Below are 17,534 nucleotides of genomic sequence, written 5' to 3'. Positions count from 1 at the left end.
TCCTCTTCAACTGTGAACCTGTGAAATCTAGAATACAGGTTAAAAATACAGGTTACCTGTTTCCAAAGTGCAATGGTGAAAAAGGCACAAGGTAGACATTTCCATTACAAATGGGAGAAATTGGAGGGAAAGAAGGGATAACTGACACCAAGCAAGTCCAAAACCAAGCAGAACACATTACGTCAGCTCTCAAGGCTTTAAAATAATCTTCTTTCTCTGAGACCATCTGAACAATGGCCCCGACCGCCAGACTCTAGGTGTTGACCATACTATCCAGATTCTGGCTGGAGACCCTTTGTCCCTGAGCTTCAACTCCACCTTCCAGGCCTACTGAGATGGCAACTCTGCTCCCTTGGCTTTGAGTGGTCCTATTTTCCCAGTCATGGGAAACCCTGGTGGCATAGTGGTTAAGTACTATGGCTGCTAACCAAGAGGTTGGTGGTTCAAACCTACTGGGCTCTCCTTGGAAACTCTATGGGGCAGTTCTACTCTGTCCTATATGGTTGCTATGAGTCGGAATCAACTCGATGGCTGTGGGTTTGGTTTTTTTTTTGTCTTTATTTTATTCTTCTAGTCTACCTGAGTGGTGACCCCATTCCCTCGGCCCTGGCAGCTTTGGGAGGCATTCCTATCCCCTGGAACACCTTAATTGCAGCCCCACACTCCGGAACTGAGTTAGCAAAGATCTGACTCTTTGAAACCTAGGAGACCACGGCCGCAGTCTTTGTCATAGAGAAGGGCCCACTTCCCATGCTTCTTCTAACAGTTCTGCTGATTTCCAAGCTGCTCCAGGAATGGCCGTTTCCTTGGAAGACAACAGATGTAGTTTCTTTGGCCTCTTTTCTGCTTGTAGAATCCTAAGAGGCAGACAGTGTTCTTTGGTTTCATTCATTCTCTGTTCCCTTCGGTCTAAACTGATGGATTTTGTCCTGTGGTAGTTGGTTAGATCCATCAGTCACAGGCTTACATTCTTGGAGAAAATTCTAGAACATGTGTCCTTAGTTTGTACAAGAAGAATTTTCCAAACCTTTAAGTTCTGTTTTCATTTTGCACAGTTCATTTTTAAGTCCATCCTTTTCCCTTGCATTTTACAATAAGGGGCAAGGAGAAACCATGTGGCCCTTTAAGAGCTTCCTTAGCAAGCTCCTCAGCCAGTTTTCTAAGTTCGTCACTTACAAATTCTACCTTCCACCAAACATTTGAACACACTTTAGACAAGTTATTTGACACTGCATAAAAAGCATCACCCTTCCTCCATTGTCCAATCACATGTTCATCATTTTTCTTTTAAAGCCTCACCAGAAGCACATTTAACATCCTCATTTCTAGCAACATTCTGTGGCTGGTGCCACATCTCTAAGACAATAGAGACTTTCTCCTCACTTCTTTCTGGGCCTTCACCAGAGTTGCCTTTGATGTCCATAATTCTACCAACAATCACTTCAAGGTAATCTAAGCTCTTACCACTAGGCATTATAAAACTTTTCCAGCCTCTACCCATTACCCAATTCTAAAACTGCTTCCACATTTTAGGTATCTGTTAAAGCAGCACCCCACACTTGTAACATGATGTAATTATCCAATTTCAATTGGTCTGGCCATCCGAAAAAGGCGCCTTTCAATCATCTGGTTGCACTGGAACTAAGCCTAAGATTGTCGTTGTTGTTGTTAAGTGCTGTCTAGTCAGTTCCGACTCATAGCGACCCTATGTACAACAGACGGAAACATTGCCAGGTTCTGAGCCATCCTCAGAATTGTTGTTATGCTTGAGTCCATTGTTGCAGCCACTGTGTCAGTCCGTCTCTTTGTGGTCTTCCTCTTTTTTACTGATCCCCTACTTTACCAAGCATGATGTCCTTCTCCAGGGAGTGGGCCCTCCTGATAACACATCCAAAGTATGTGAGACCAGGTCTTGCCATCCTCACCACATGTATATTTAGTGACTTCCTAATGGCAGTGTCAATAAGTATGACTTCTTGTTACAAAGCTGGATAATTGTACTTCTTGTTAACATCTCATGTGCCTCAAAGAGTAATTACAGATAATGAGAAACTTTAGGCTCAAAGGATTTTTCATATTATTGAATGATGAAAGGAGGGTGCTTGTAAAGTGTCATAGGGGTTAATTACTGAGGACTAAAACTGCCTGCTCATGCACAGCTAAGAAAAGTCGTATGAGTTGCAATAATTCTGTATGCGAACATTGCAACTTCACACTAACCTACCTTATGGAATATCAAACACTCAGGAAAACAAAGAGAAAAGGTACTAAGAAATATGTGGGTTCAAGGGGGAAATTAGAAGTCAAAAAAACTAACTTGTAATCATTAGCAAGAATTTCCTGACTATAGTCCATTCTCTCTTTACTTCATTTTTCATTCATTTATATATTTAATTAATTCATTTATTAAATAAATATCAAGACTCTACTTGTGTTCCAGGAACTACACAATGTGCTGGGTATACAATGAGCTGCCCTCACAATGAGGTAGGCGTTAATAATTATTAATTATAATTAATTAATAGGGGCAATGATGGTTCAGTGACAGAATTCTTGTGTTTAATGCAGGAGGCCTGGGTTCGATTCCAGCCAATCTTCTTCATTTATAGCCATCACCTGTTCGTAGGTGGAGGCTTTCATGTTGCTATGATGCTGAATGGAAACCCTGGTGGCGTAGTGGTTAAGTGCTATGGCTGTTAACCAAAGGATCGGCAGTTCAAGTCCACCAGGCGCTCCTTGGAAACTCTATGGGGCAGTTCTACTTTCTCCTATAGGGTCGCTATGAGTCGGAATTGACTCGACGGCACTGGGTTTGGTTTTTTTTTTTTTTTTTAATGATGCTGAACAGGTTTCAGCAGTGCTTCCAGACTAAGACAGACTAGGAAGGAAAACTTGACAATCTACTTCTGAAAATCAGCCAGTGAAAACCATATGGATCACAGTGGTCCAATCCATAACTGATCATAGGGATGGTACAGGACCTGGGAGCTTTTCTTTCCATTGTGTATGGGTTTGCCATAAATTGGGGGCAAACTCAAAGGCAGCTAACAACAAAAACATAATTCATTCATTAATTAATGAAACATTGTTTAGTGGAAAATGATAGTCCATCTGGGGAGACAGATGTTAAACTACTGTCGTTATGACTACTACAGAGGAACGTTACAGTGTGAGATACTGGAATTTAACCTAAACTGTAGGGGTCAGGGCAGGTTTCCCTGAGGGACTGATATTGAACCTGAGAACAGAAGGAGGAAAAGAGTTAGATCAGGAGGAGGGGTGTGGAAAGACCATTTTTCACCAAAAGAACAGTGAAGCCCCTGAAGTGTGGAGCAGCTGGCTCTTTGAAATAGTTGAAAGAAGTTAGAGTGGTTGGAGGAAGGTGAAGAAGGTGAGAGTGGCTGGGGCCTGATCAGACCAGACTTTCTTGGCTTTGCATAGGAGACCGAACTTTATCCCAAAGCTGGCAATGCCAGAACACGGACAGGTGTAATGGGAAATTTTAATTTTTCTTATGATTGATACTTAAGTCCCCCACATGTCTGTCAGTTTGTCATAATGTAGAGGTTTGTGTGTTGCTGTGATGCTGGAAGCCATGCCGCTGGTATTCAGATACCAGCAGGGTCACCCGTGGAGGACAGGTTTCAGCTGAGCTTACAGATTAAGACAGACTAGGAAGAAAGACCTGGCAGTCTACTTCTGAAAAGCATTAGCCAGTGAAAACCTTATGAATAGCAGCGGAACATTGTCTGACATAGTGCTGGAAGATGAGCCCCACAGGTTGGAAGGCACTCAAAAGATGACTGGGGGAGAGCTGCCTCCTCAAAGTAGAGTCCACCTTAATGATGGGGATGGAGTCAAGCTCTCGGGCTGATGTGGCACGACTCAAAATGTGAACAGCTGCAAACATCCATTAATAATCGGAATCTGGAACGTACAAAGTATGAATCTAGGAAAATTGGAAATCTTCAAAAATGAAATGGAATGCATAAACATCAATATCCTAGGCATTAGTGAGCTGAAATGGACTGGTATTGACCATTTTGAATCGGACAATTGTATAGTCTACTATGCTGGGAATGACAACTCAAAGAGGAATGATGTTACATTCATCATCAAAAGAACATTTCAAGATCTACCGTGAAGTACAATGCTGTCAGTGATAGGATAATATCCATACACCTACAAGGAAGACCAGTTAATACGACTATTATTCAAATTTACGCACCAACCACTAGGGCCAAAGATGAAGAAATAGAAGACTTTGAACAGCTGCTGCAGTCTGAAATTGATCGAACGTGCAACCAAGATGCATTGATAATTACTGGCGGAAGGGAAACAAAGAAGAAGGGTCAGTAGTTGGAAAATATGGCCTTGGTGATAGAAACAATGCCAGAGATCAAATGATAGAATTTTGCAAGACCAACAACTTCTTCTTTGCAAATACCTTCTTTCACCAACATAAACGGCCACTATACACATGGACCTCGCCAGATGGAACACAGAGAAATCAAATTGACTACATCTGTGGAAAGAGACGATGGAAAAGCTCAATATCATCAGTCAGAACAAGGCCAGGGGCCGACTGTGGGACCGACCATCAATTAATTGCTCATATGCAAGTTCAAGCTGAAACTGAAGTAAATCAGAGCAAGTTCACAAGAGCCAAAATATGAACTTGAGTATATCCCATCTGAATTTAGAGACCATCTGAAGAATAGATTTGATGCATTGAGCACTAGTGACTGAAGACCAGATGAGTTGTGGAATGACATTAAGGACATCCTACATGAAGAAAGCAAGAGGCCACTGAAAAGACAGGAAAGGAAGAAAAGACCAAGATGGATGTCAGAGGAACTCTGAAACTTGCTCTCGAACGTCAAGCAGCTAAGCAAAAGGGAGAGTTGATGAAGTAAAAGAACTGAACAGAAGATTTCAAAGGGCCTCTCGAGCAGATAAAGTAAAGTCTTATAATGACATGTGCAAAGAGCTGGAGATGGAAAACCAGAAGGGAAGAGCATGCTCAGCGTTTCTCAAGCTGAAAGAACTGAAGAAAAAATTCAACCCTCGAGTTGCAATAGTGAAGGATTCCATGGGGAAAATATTAAACGACACAGGAAGCATCAAAAGAAGATGGAAGGAATACACAGAGTCATTATACCAAAAAGAATTAGTCAATGTTCAACCATTTCAAGAGGTGGCATATGATCAGGAACCGATGGTACTGAAGGAAGAAGTCCAAGCTGCTCTGAAGGCATTGGCGAAAAACAAGGTTCCAGGAATTGATGGAATGTCAATTGAGATGTTTCAACAAACGAATGCAGTGCTGGAGGTGCTCACTCGTCTATGCCAAGAAATATGGAAGACAGCTTCCTGGCCAACTGACTGGAAGAGATCCATATTTATGCCTATTCCCAAGAAAGGTGATCCAACCAAATGTGGAAATTATAGAACAACATCATTAATATCACACTCAAGCAAAATTTTGCTGAAGATCATTCCAAAGCAGCTGCAGCAGTATATCGACAGAGAACTGCCAGAAATTCAGCCCGGTTTCAGAAGAGGACATGGAACCAGGGATGTCAGATGGACCCTGGCTGAAAGCAGAGAATACCAGAAAAAAACAGAAGGATGTTTAAAAAAAAAAAAAAATTTTTTTTTTTGTTTTATTGACTATGCAAAGGCATTCGACTGTGTGAATCATAACAAACTATGGATAACATTGAGAAGAATGGGAATTCCAGAACACTTAATTGTGCTCATGAGGAACCTTTACATAGATCAAGAGGCAGTTGTTCGGACAGAACAAGGGGATACTGACTGGTTGAAAGTCAGGAAAGGTGTGCGTGAGGGCTGTATTCTTTCACCATACCTATTCAATCTGTATACTGAGCAAATAACCTGAGAAGCTGGACTATATGAAGAAGAACTGGGCATCAGGATTGGAGGAAGACTCATTAACAACCTGCATTGTGCAGATGACACAACCTTGCTTGCTGAAAGTGAAGAGGACTTGAAGCACCTACTAATGAAGATCAAAGGCCACAGCCTTCAGTGTGGATTGCACCTCAACATAAAGAAAACAAGTACCCTCACAACTGGACCAATGAGCAACATCATGATAAATGGAGAAAAGATTGAAGTTGTCAAGGATTTCATTTTACTGGGATCCACAATCAATAGCCATAGAAGCAGCAGTCGAGAAATCAAAAGCTGCACTGCATTGGGTAAAGCTGCTGCAAAGGACCTCTTCAAAGTGTTGAAGAGCAAAGTTGTCAACTTGAAGACTAAGGTGCACCTGACCCAAGCCGTGGTATTTTCAACTGCATCATATGCATGTGAAAGCTGGACAATGAATAAGGAAGACTGAAAAAGAATTGATGCCTTTGAATTGTGGTGTTGGTGAAGAATATTGAATATACCATGGACTGCAAAAAGAACAAACAAACCTGTCTTGGAAGAAGTACAACCAGAATGCTCCTTAGAAGCAAGGATGGCAAGACTGCATCTTACATACTTTGGACATGCTGTCAGAAGGGATCAGTCCCTGGAGAAGGACATCATGGTTGGCAGAGTACAGGGTCAGCAGAAAAGAGGAAGACTCTCAACGAGGCGGATTGACACAGTGGCTGCAGCAATGAGCTCAAGCATAACAATGATTATAAGGATGGCGCAGGACCAGGCAGTGTTTCGTTCTGTTGTGCATGGGGTCGCTATGAGTTGGAACTGGCTCCTCCGCACCTAACAACAACAACAACTTATATTGTTTTATATATACATGAGATTCTCTTGCTTAATTTCTGTAGTGTTGACCACTTTTTTTTTTTTTCAAGGGAAGCAGAGAAATTTAGAGTTAAAAGAATAAGTAGGTCAACAAGGACAGAGAGCTTAAAAGAAATTGGGGGTGGTGGTTTGGGGGTTTTCTTTGTTCCATTATATCATTTTAGAAATACGTTTTCTACCTTTTTATTTGCATATTTTGAAAAATAGCAAACAAAAGCTGTCAAACCATTTTGTGACGTAGTTGTTTTGCCAAACTTTGTTAAACCATTAAGGCTATAACTGACTGAAGTATGTGAGATTTAAGATTATTCTTAATCCATTCTAGATTAAGTTGGTATTTGTAAAGTAGTAACTGAAATCTTACAATAACGTGGTGGTTAAGAGCGTAACTGTGGACTTGGGTCAGTAAAGTTCAAGTCCAGCTCTGTTAATCACTGGATGTATGACAGTGAACGTGTGGCTTAACCTTGTCTACCTTTATTTTGCTCTTATCTGTAAAACAGAGACAGTAATATTGGCTACTTTATAGGATTGTTGTGAAGATTATGAAATAATGCATTTAAGCAGGGTGTCAGTAAATAAATAGTACAAGATCAATCAACCATTAACTGATTAAATAGATAAAATTTTTAGTCGAAATTTTTTTCCACTAAAATAGATCACGAAACTTCCATGTTTATTGTAGTAGATATTCTCTTATAAGTACACTGTGACAAATAACAGATAACCAAGTTTACACACACGAACATCAGCTAATATACAGAAGCTTTGGAGGGCAGTCAGGAGAGTTAGAAGTTTGGATAAGAATGAATGAATAAGAGATTAAACAAGATAGATGTTAACTACAAAAAGACAATCAAATTTAAATGGGCACATGAACAGAGAAGCTAAAAAGAAAAGGCAAGAGGGTTTGAACTCTCATTTTAGAGAGTTCAAAAAGCAATAAAATTTTTTTTTTTTTAATTGACTCTTGAAAGTAAAATGTCTAGAGAAGAGCAGGACAACGAACAATTATTTTCAGGGGCTGGGGAAGTAGTGTGAAATATGGAAAACTGTTAAGTATAATACAGTGGGGAGTAAGGGGGTCTGCATAAATGCATTCAAATGAAAAACCATATATATTAAAAAAAAATAATCCTGGCCAAACAGTTTACAACCTCAGAAATAAAATGATGAATACCCCAAATTAGTAGATAATATCAATTCTGAACTAACCCTTCTCTGGCATAACTCATGTCTTGTAACTCCTCCCTCTTTCCTGATCCACTCCAAGGCATATGCTCTGGCTCCTGTTGGTGATGCATGTTAGCCAGGTCCTGTGGTTGCCTGAGAGGACAATCTATCTCTATCATTATCAGACCCAGAACTTTCTTGGTCAGGTAATGTTGAGAGTTGACTCTAATTATGGGTCTGGTGACCAGGAGGAGAGATTGCAGCAGACCATGAGAAGGACAAGCATTGCCTAGTAAGGTGCTTTTCTAACTTGAAGCATCTTGGGGTATATGTGTGTGTGTTGCGGTGGTGGTGGTAGTTCCATCTTCCAACAATGGGAAGTGGGCCTCCCCTGTAGTTCCAGAAAATTCAAGGGAGTCTGGCTGCCCAAGGCTCTCAAGTGCATCAACTCAGATATTTCTCATTTTCAGAGTCCCACTTCTTCCCCATCAAGGCCTTGATTTTGGCCTGGGAGACTGGCCTTTGCTAGGGATTCAGCCTTCTCTGAATTTCGATCATTCCTAAATTAAGCTCTTCAGCCATGGGAGATCCGAGGGTCACTGTGAAAACTGCCAGAGTGTTTTTTTTTTTTTTTTGAAACTCTCATGCTTTGCTTTAAACCATTGATTAACAGAACTGCCAGTCATTTTCTGTCTTTATTAAATCAGTTCCCCAGTCATAGTTACTACTGCTCTGATACCTATTAAACACCTGTCCCATTGCACCAGTTACTTTATCCGTTTCCACATGTATCTTTTCCCAGTTTAGGTAAATGTTTAAGCAATCAGCGTGCAGGGCCTATTAGTCTGCCGCCACTGAAGTGGTCCTCATTCCTGTCTCGCAGATCAGTGATCCAACTAGAAAATCTCATCCTTGGCATTGTTCCCTACAACTATTTGTGATATGAATTCTCTGAGGTTGGGGCCCCTAGAAGAGGCACTTGATTTGCATTTTTTTGGTTCAAGTTATTTGAGGAGTGCTCTCTGGAGAAAACTAGTAAGAGTAGCAGGATAGAGCAGGAAGAGAAACTAACTCAGGGAGGGGTCTCAGCTGGAGACTAGCGTCCCCTTGGGGAAGATTTAGAGCAGGAACTGCACTGCAGATTAGGTACTACCTACTGTAAGGGGGCTTGTCTTTGGTACCAATATCAGTCAGTCTGCACTGTCTGCCTCACTCCTACCCACCCCAACACTCCTGTTTGGCCTAGAGGACAATTCTCCATGGAGTTATCAGCTAACACCTAGAGCAGTTGCGGGGTGGGTGCTTTAGGCAGGAAAGAGAGTGTGGCACCAACAACAAATAGCACTACCACCATTATAATTGTTATCGTGCTTAAAAATATTCTTGAAAGGCAGTCAGTATTTTTACAATTGGAAAAATTCTCCCTTTCATGGCTGCTGTGAAACTGATGTTATTTTCTTCTTCTACAAATAGTTGTTTTCCTTAATGGTAAACTTTGTCTAAGTGGAAAAGCCTTTTAATTTGAAGTGAAAATGCAAGTAAATTTATTAAACAGAGTGTTAATAAAAAGGTTTATTGTAGTAATTTTCTCTCCTCGTTCCTCACAAGGCCTCCTAACATATATCCACACACACATTGCCCTCCTAAAAATGGCTGTCTGTTGGGTTCTGAGGTAAGAACAGTTTTTTTTTTTTTGGTCAGCTGTAATCCAGGAGAGGGTTTCCAAGTTGGTGAATTAATGCACTGTCTCCTGCTTACAACTAGCTAAGAAGGATACAGTATCACATTATATATTCACAAACATAAGTGGAAACCAGAATTAATTAGCACTTTGTGCCGAAAAATCCATTTTGCCTCAGTCATTTCATGTGAGTACCTGAGAAATTGTTTTCTGAAAGTTGCTGGGAAACTTCCAGAATGATCCATTAAACTATTAATGTGAATCTACTTATAATTTACAGGCATGTTTTTACAGTTTCAGGCTACTCTGGGTAGTCCTCACAACAGAAAAGAAAATACTTTTCTGAAGGTAAATCTAATTTTCTTCTTACATTCAGCAGACGTGAAGGAATTTGGGGACATGTTGCATTTAGGGAAACCCATTTATAAATGTTTTTTAACTCTTGCAGCAGTCATGAGAAGTGCTTAACTTTTATTCAAGCCATTGGTTATGAATATTGGAAGTGAAAGCTGAGGTTTTGGTGCAGAGGTAGTGGGCTGAAGTATCTTGTCAAAAGAGAACAACTTGCACATTTCAGTGTTCACTGAAGTTTGTAGCACCACAAATACTATAATCTTCTCTAGGGGAAAAAAATGCAGAAGAGGTGGATTGCTTCTCTTGCCAGGAGACAGACATTTTGAGCAGGTCTCACAAGAGCAATAATGGCCCAGCATGGGTTTGATTGATCTGTGACTGGATAAGTACTAACTTGAAGAAAGTATTCTAGACATATTTGGAACTTATACCTTCTCTATTGGGCTGCCTTGAAGATTTAACTGTCACCACAGGTGCTATGTGATCAGTAAAAAATGTAGTGACTCCTGAGCTTTTGGAGGTGGGTGATGAAGGGTGATAGTGACATGTTGAAGGAAACCAAATCTTCTCTTTTCTGGTCTGGAGTAGTGGCTAGGTGTGATGTATACTGTTGTGTGCTGTCAAGTCGATTCTGACTCATAGCCACCCTATAGAACAGTGTAGAATTGCCCCATAAGGTTTTCCTTGGCTGAAATCTTTATAGGAGCAGATCACCAGGTTCGAACCTTCAACATTTTGGTTAGCAGCTAAGCTGTTAATCATCACACCACCAGAGCTCCTGTGTACTAGTCAAGAGTTATTGAGGACTAAGGATGTACTAGGCACTAAGACTTTTAGTGTATTTATTCATAAGGGAGGTACTGTTACTACTCACATTTGACAGGTAAGGAAATTGAGGCAAAGAGAGGTTCAGTAACTTACCCATAGTCACAAAGCTGGTTAGTGATAGAGTAAGATTTAAACCTAGGTAGTTTGACTCCAAGAGCACACAGGATCTTAGTTATTTTGCTGCAAAGCTTCTGAAGGTATAACATAACCAGGAGAAGGAATCTACCTGTAAACTTACATCACTCAAGTTAGTTTGAAGCAAGGCAATATCTCCACAAAAAAGTTAAGTGAGGAATTGGAAAATTTTCTGATGAATTTGGTCAATTCTATTCAGCAATCCATCTGTTTCGAAAAAGTCAAGTAGTTGGTGGTGGTTTTTAAGTCCTCAATTACTGTTTGTTTGTTTCTCCCCTTGTTTTCCTGAATTCTCCACTTAAATTTATTGAGTCTGTAGCAGCTAAAAAGAACCAAACTGTGGTGATACAAATGGAAAAAAAAAAAAAAATAGCCTGCATCTGACTTTGAATATGTTTCCCTCTGCCGATGTGGATTTGTAGAAGGGTTTTGGAGAGACATATGCAACTTTAGTTGGAAAAAAAAAAAAAAAAAAGTAGGAGCATCAGAAACTTTGGAGATCATCTGGAGATGAGGAAACCAAGGGTGAACAGAGACCAAAGACTTGTCCAAGACCAAGTGAGATGGCTCAGAGAGCAGCTTAAAGTGAGCCTTGCATGTTGGCTTCTTATAACAGAGCTCTTTCCACAATGGTGCCCTATAAATTGAAGAATCAAGCTATCAGGCAACACCCAAAAAGTAACAGCTCTGGTGACAGGGTGTTTGCTGACAGAGAGGCAAAGTCAAATGGAAAAACTCCCATACTGAAAGGCTTCTGGGCCATTCAGCCACAGAGAGTCCTCTGGGGAAGAATATATTTGGCTCGAGTTTACTCTTTGGTACAATAGATGCCTGACAATGAGGTGGCTGGGGCTGGCTGGAAGGGTGATAATGACAAATTGGCAACCAAAAAGAGTATAAAGCAGACTTGTCGCTTGAAAACCTAACCCAAACCACAGTGAAAAACAAGGGGCTATCAATTGTAAAGTGCCAAGGATCTCAGGGGATTTGATATGCTGGGAAACTATTCCAATTTCTTCCTTATATACTAGGTCTTTTGAATATATCACGATACTGTTATCCCACCTTTGACAGTTGTGCAAAATGTTTAGTTGTGACTGATTTACATTCACAAAAATTTCCTGTCTCCAGAAATTAATTTAAAACATCACGGCTATAAAGACTAAATGTTGGTGCTTCAGATTTCCAGGCATATAAATATTTATTGACTAAATGAAGAAATGAAGGTTTACTGTAGCTGGAACATCATGTCCCTGGTCAATCTTGACCTATTTTTATGTGGAATAAATTTTTAAAAAATTATAATAACACTTCCTTTTACATCTTTAACTGAAAGTTAATTAAATAATTTCCAGTTAGTATCACTTGCATAATGCTTCTTGAACTGCTTTGTACAGTTTCTTTTAAGCCTTCAGTAGCTTTTGTTAACAGTGAGAGAACATGAATGATGCCTTAAGGTTTACACATACCTAATATTCTGTACAATTAAATTTGTGCATTTCTATTCAGCTCACCTTATTAAATGAGGATAAAACTGTCTTGTACCAACTTAATGGGAACATTGAAAAACCAGTGAGAAAATGCCCCAAGTGCTTTGATAACCTTACTTGTGTGTGCCTGGTGATTATATTAATTAAAATGTCTTTTGCAAGCAGCGCATAAGTGTGTTTTTAGTCTTTGAAATAAGTTGATTTTTAACAAGACAATGCAGTTAGACTCAGATTCATTTGAAATGTAAGCATTTTAGAAGGGGAAAAAATTCAAGCTGTAATGTCCTGACTAAAAGAAACCATGACATGGTTTCAGGGGATATCTAGGTCAATAGGCATAACAAAGTTTATTAAGAAAATGTTCTGCATCCCATTTCGGTGAATGGTGTCTGGGGTCTTAAAAGCTAGTGAGCGGCCATCTAAAATACATCGATTGGTCCCAACTGACCTGGAGCAAGGAGGAATGAAGAACACCAAAGACAGAGAGAAAATATTAGCCCATGAGACAGAAAGGGCCATATAAACCAGAGACTCCATCAGCCCAAGGCCAGAAGGACTAGATGGTGCCTGGCCACCAACAATGACTGCCCTGGCAAGGAACACAACAGAGTGTCCCTGACAGAGTAGGAGAAAAGTAGGGTGCAGAACTCAAATTCTAGTAAAAAGACCAGACTTAATGGTTTGACTGAGACTGGAGGGACCCCAGAAGACATGGTCCCCGGACTGTCTGTTAATCCAGAACTAAAAGCACTCCGGAAGCCAACTCTTCAGACAAAGATTAGACTGTACTATAAGACATAAAATGATACTCGTGAAGAGAGTGCTTCTTGGCTCAAGCAGATGCATGAGACTAAATGCGCGTCTCCTCTCTGAAAGTGACATGAGACGGCAACAAGGGACAGGAGCTGGTTGAATGGACAAAGGAAATCCAAGGTGGAAAAGAGGGGTGTGCTGTCACATTATAGCAACTACGGTCACATAACAAGGTGTATATAAATTTTTGTATGAGAAACTAACTTGAACTGTAAACTTTCACTTAAAGCACAATAAAAAAATGTAAAAATAAAAAAAAGTTAAAAAAAAAAACCCAAAACCATGATCCCTTAGAGAAATGGTTGATTCTGTGTCTTGAGCTAGAAAAGTACAAGGTGAACCTGGGACTTCCTGTAACAAAAAGCAAGGAAGCTATCAAACACTACCGAGGACATGTCAAAAGAACATAGTAGAAGCCATTCTGAAGGGCTCCCACTGGCCAAAGATGGGATAATTAGAGCAACTAAAAAGAATAACAACTACAATTGATCAAAATACATTGGGTATTTTAAAAACCATGAGTTCATAAAGATAGTTAAAAAAAAAAAACTCTCAAAACTCATTTGTCGCCATCGGAGGTGGCTAGTACATTAAATAGATACTCTGAAATTGGTTAATTGGTAATTTAAGGGCAGAATTGAGCATTCATTCTGTCTTTCTTATGTAGTTTCCTATATAAATTGTGTTTCAGGATGCTCAAAATGCCTCAGTTAAAGAAGAATGCTTTTTTTCTAAGCAAAAGAATTTTAGTTAATAAATGTGGATGAAAGAATGCAGTTATAAAATCACAGGTTTTCATTCCCCAAAGATTCAGGCAACTATTATCAAAACGGATGATGAAAGGATTAGGTAAAAGTTTACAGGGACCTGGATATGTGAAAGGTATCAAAGTAAAAATCCATAGATTATTTACTAGTATAAGCGGAAAAGTCAATGCTGTGATGGGAGAGATTGCCATCTGAACCACTTGATCCATCCTAAAACAGTTGCCATCTATGTGTCAAAATAGAACTATGCTCCTTAGGATTTTCAATGACTGATTTTTTGGGAAGTGCCTCTAGGTGGACTCAAACCTCCAACCTTTCAGTTAACAGCAGCGCATATTAACAATTTGCACCATCCAGCAACTCCTTGCACCCTAGACTGTCTAAAAACAGAGCATCCAGGCATGTATGCCTCCTTAGAGAAGCAATACGAAGTGCACATGCCACCTAAAAATGTTTTTTGGCAAAAATCTTACGCCTAAATTTAATCATGCTTTAAGATCTAATGTCTCATTTATAGGCAATACCAGGGATAGAGGAATGAGGTAAATGACACCATAAGCTAACAATAAGACAAATCAGAATGTGGGGAAATTCATAGGCCCACTGATCCGGATTCTTTAATAAATCATTTGACATGGAAAAAAATCAGGGAGGACCACTCTGTAAGAAGACATTTTGGAGACAATCAGGGAAATTTGAAAAAATGGCAAGGTTATTATATGATAGTTAGAAATTATTATTAGTTTTGCTAGGTTTCATAATGGTATTGTGGTTATGTAAGCATGTGTCACTTTAAAAAGATGCGTGCTGAAGTCTTTAACAGTAAAATGTCATAATGTTTGAGTTTTGTTTTAAAACAAATATGGTAAACATAGCAAAATGTTAATTGTTAAAACTAGGTGCTGGGAACATATGGGATTATTGTACTATTCTCTACTTTTATGTATAAAAATTTTCATAATAAACAGTTTAAGCTGTGGTTAGGCACAATAAAATTATTTGTGAAATAAGCTCTGAGACACAGTTCAAAATATTCAAAAATACTTCTAATCACTTTTTAAAATATGCATGCATATGTATATGTTGGACATTTTGATAGGAATAAAATAGATTTTAAGATGCAGTAAGGATTTTACTTGATATACTAACTCTACGTAATAAAAGAAAAAAAGGAAAAATAAACAGATTTTTATATTCTGTTTTTTGGGAATACTTAGCTTCATTGCAGCTCCAAAGCTACGAACTGAATAAGGAGTAAAATTCATTGACTAGAACTGCAATTTTTAAAGAAACATGCCATTATAATGAAAACATAGTTACTATACTATAGTTGTAAAGTAAGAAGTATAAAGGTCATGCATTACACCAAAATCCTAGACGGGGAGAGTCCTTTTTAATGGTATTATGAGTGAATTCCACCACCCCATCCGTCAGTTTGTAGTACTATGGTGGCTTGCATGTTGGTATGATGCTGGAAGCTATGCCACTGGTATTTCAAATGCCAGGAGGGTCACCCATAGTGAACAGGTTTCAGCAGAGTTTCCAGACTAAGACAGACTAGAAATAAAGGCCTGGGATGCTAATTCTAAAAATTAGCCAATAAAAACTCTATGAATCACAACAGAATATTGTCTGGTATAGTGCTGGAAGATGAGACCCCCTAGGTTGGAAAGTACTCAAAATACACAGTGGCTACAACCATGGACTTGAACATACCAACAATCACGGAGATGGTGCAGGACCATGTAATGTTTCGTTCTGCTGCTCATGGGGTTGTCATGAGCTGGAGCTGACTCGATGGCAACTAACAACAACCTGAGTAAATTAAATGAGATTTCTAAAATTTCCACAGTTAAAGCAAAATCCATAATCTAAAGCCTCAAAATACAGTTAACTTAGTTTCAATGGACAAACAAATGTGCTTCCTCAGCACACACATGATTTCTGACAATTCAGTTGCCTTCACATACTTAATCTCATCTTCTACATTTTTAAATTAAAGGTTTACTTATGGGTCTAAAGGTAGGTGAATAGGCCTACATTTAATGACATTCCTAATGAGTAATATTTCATTCAATACTTTCGAATAATAAATGCATGTTTAATTAGCTTGAAATTTTATATGAAATCCAGAGTTTTAGGGCATTTTGAATATAACAATCACTTGGGAGTTATCTCCATTTCTGGAATCAAGTTTCTTTTCCTAAAAATCCCAGTAATAAGACACACATGTTCTTGACAGACTCACCCATTAGAGCCACGATACAGAAAGGCCATTCAATTTTAAATTCAAAAGTTTGTGTTCGTATTAATAGCTCTGGCCATTTCAAATTGCATTATGCTGAAAAGTTGATATTTAAGCTATGAGATGCAACAATTTATCTCTATCTCCCCCCAAATTTTTCTTATAATAGCCATGCTAGAAGTGAGCTTGTAGTGAAAAATGATCTCTGAGAATAATATCTGGGCTCAAATAATGGACATTCAGGTGAAAGCATTTTTCTTTATCTCATGAATTTCGTCTAACCCATCATGAGTGGATATCAAAAGTAGTGAACAAAAACAAAACACGTAATGGACCACAACTACCACGGCCTCTACCAGACTGAGTCTAGCACAATTAGATGGTGCCCAGCTACCACCAACAACCGCTCTGACAAGGATCACACTAGGGAGTCCTAGAGAGAGGTGGAGATAAATGTTGAACAAAATTCTAACTCACAAAAAAAGACCAGACTTACTTATCTAACAGAGACTGGAAAAACCCTGAGAGTATGGCCCCCGGACACCCTTTAAATCAGTACTGAAGTCACTCCTGAGGTTCACCTTTAGCCAAAGATTAGACAGGCCCATAAAACAAAATAGACTAAATGGACACACCAACCCAGGGGCAAGGATGAGAAGGCGGGAGGGGACAGGAAAGCTGGTAATGGGGAACCCAAGGCCGAGAAGGGAGAGTGTTGATGTGTAGTGGCGTTGGCAACCAATGTCACAAAACAACGTGTGTATTAATTGTTTAATGAGAAACTAATCTGCTCTGCAAACCTTCATCTAAAGCACACACACACACACACAAAACACAACAAAAATGTCAGAAAGAAGTTTGCATTTACCCTAATGGAAAAAAGTTTTTTACTTAGCATCCTTTTCTGTATTAGCCTAAAAAAAGTGTTTTCTTTCTTTCTAATTTGTGTCAAAATAACGAGACAGCCAAGTTCTTTTGGCAAACTTCTGGAGGATCATGGTAAAGAATAAACCAAGGCTCATTATAGCCCACCCAGAAAAGAGAAAGTAAGAAATAGTAAAATACATAAGAAAATAAGTAATATTAGCTAATATTTATTGACCAACTACTAAGTACCAAGGGAAGAACATTCCCAGCATTTCTTGAGCTGAAAGAACTGAAGAAAATTCAAGCCTCAAGTTGCCATATTGAAAGATTCTATGGGCAAATTATTGAACGACAGAGGAAGAATCAAAAGAAGATGGGAGGAATACACAGAGTCACTG

The sequence above is a fragment of the Elephas maximus genome, chromosome 5, assembly GCF_024166365.1.
Source record: "Elephas maximus indicus isolate mEleMax1 chromosome 5, mEleMax1 primary haplotype, whole genome shotgun sequence".
In the NCBI taxonomy this organism is placed as follows: domain Eukaryota; kingdom Metazoa; phylum Chordata; class Mammalia; order Proboscidea; family Elephantidae; genus Elephas; species Elephas maximus.
Note: the sequence above shows the minus strand (reverse complement) of the source record.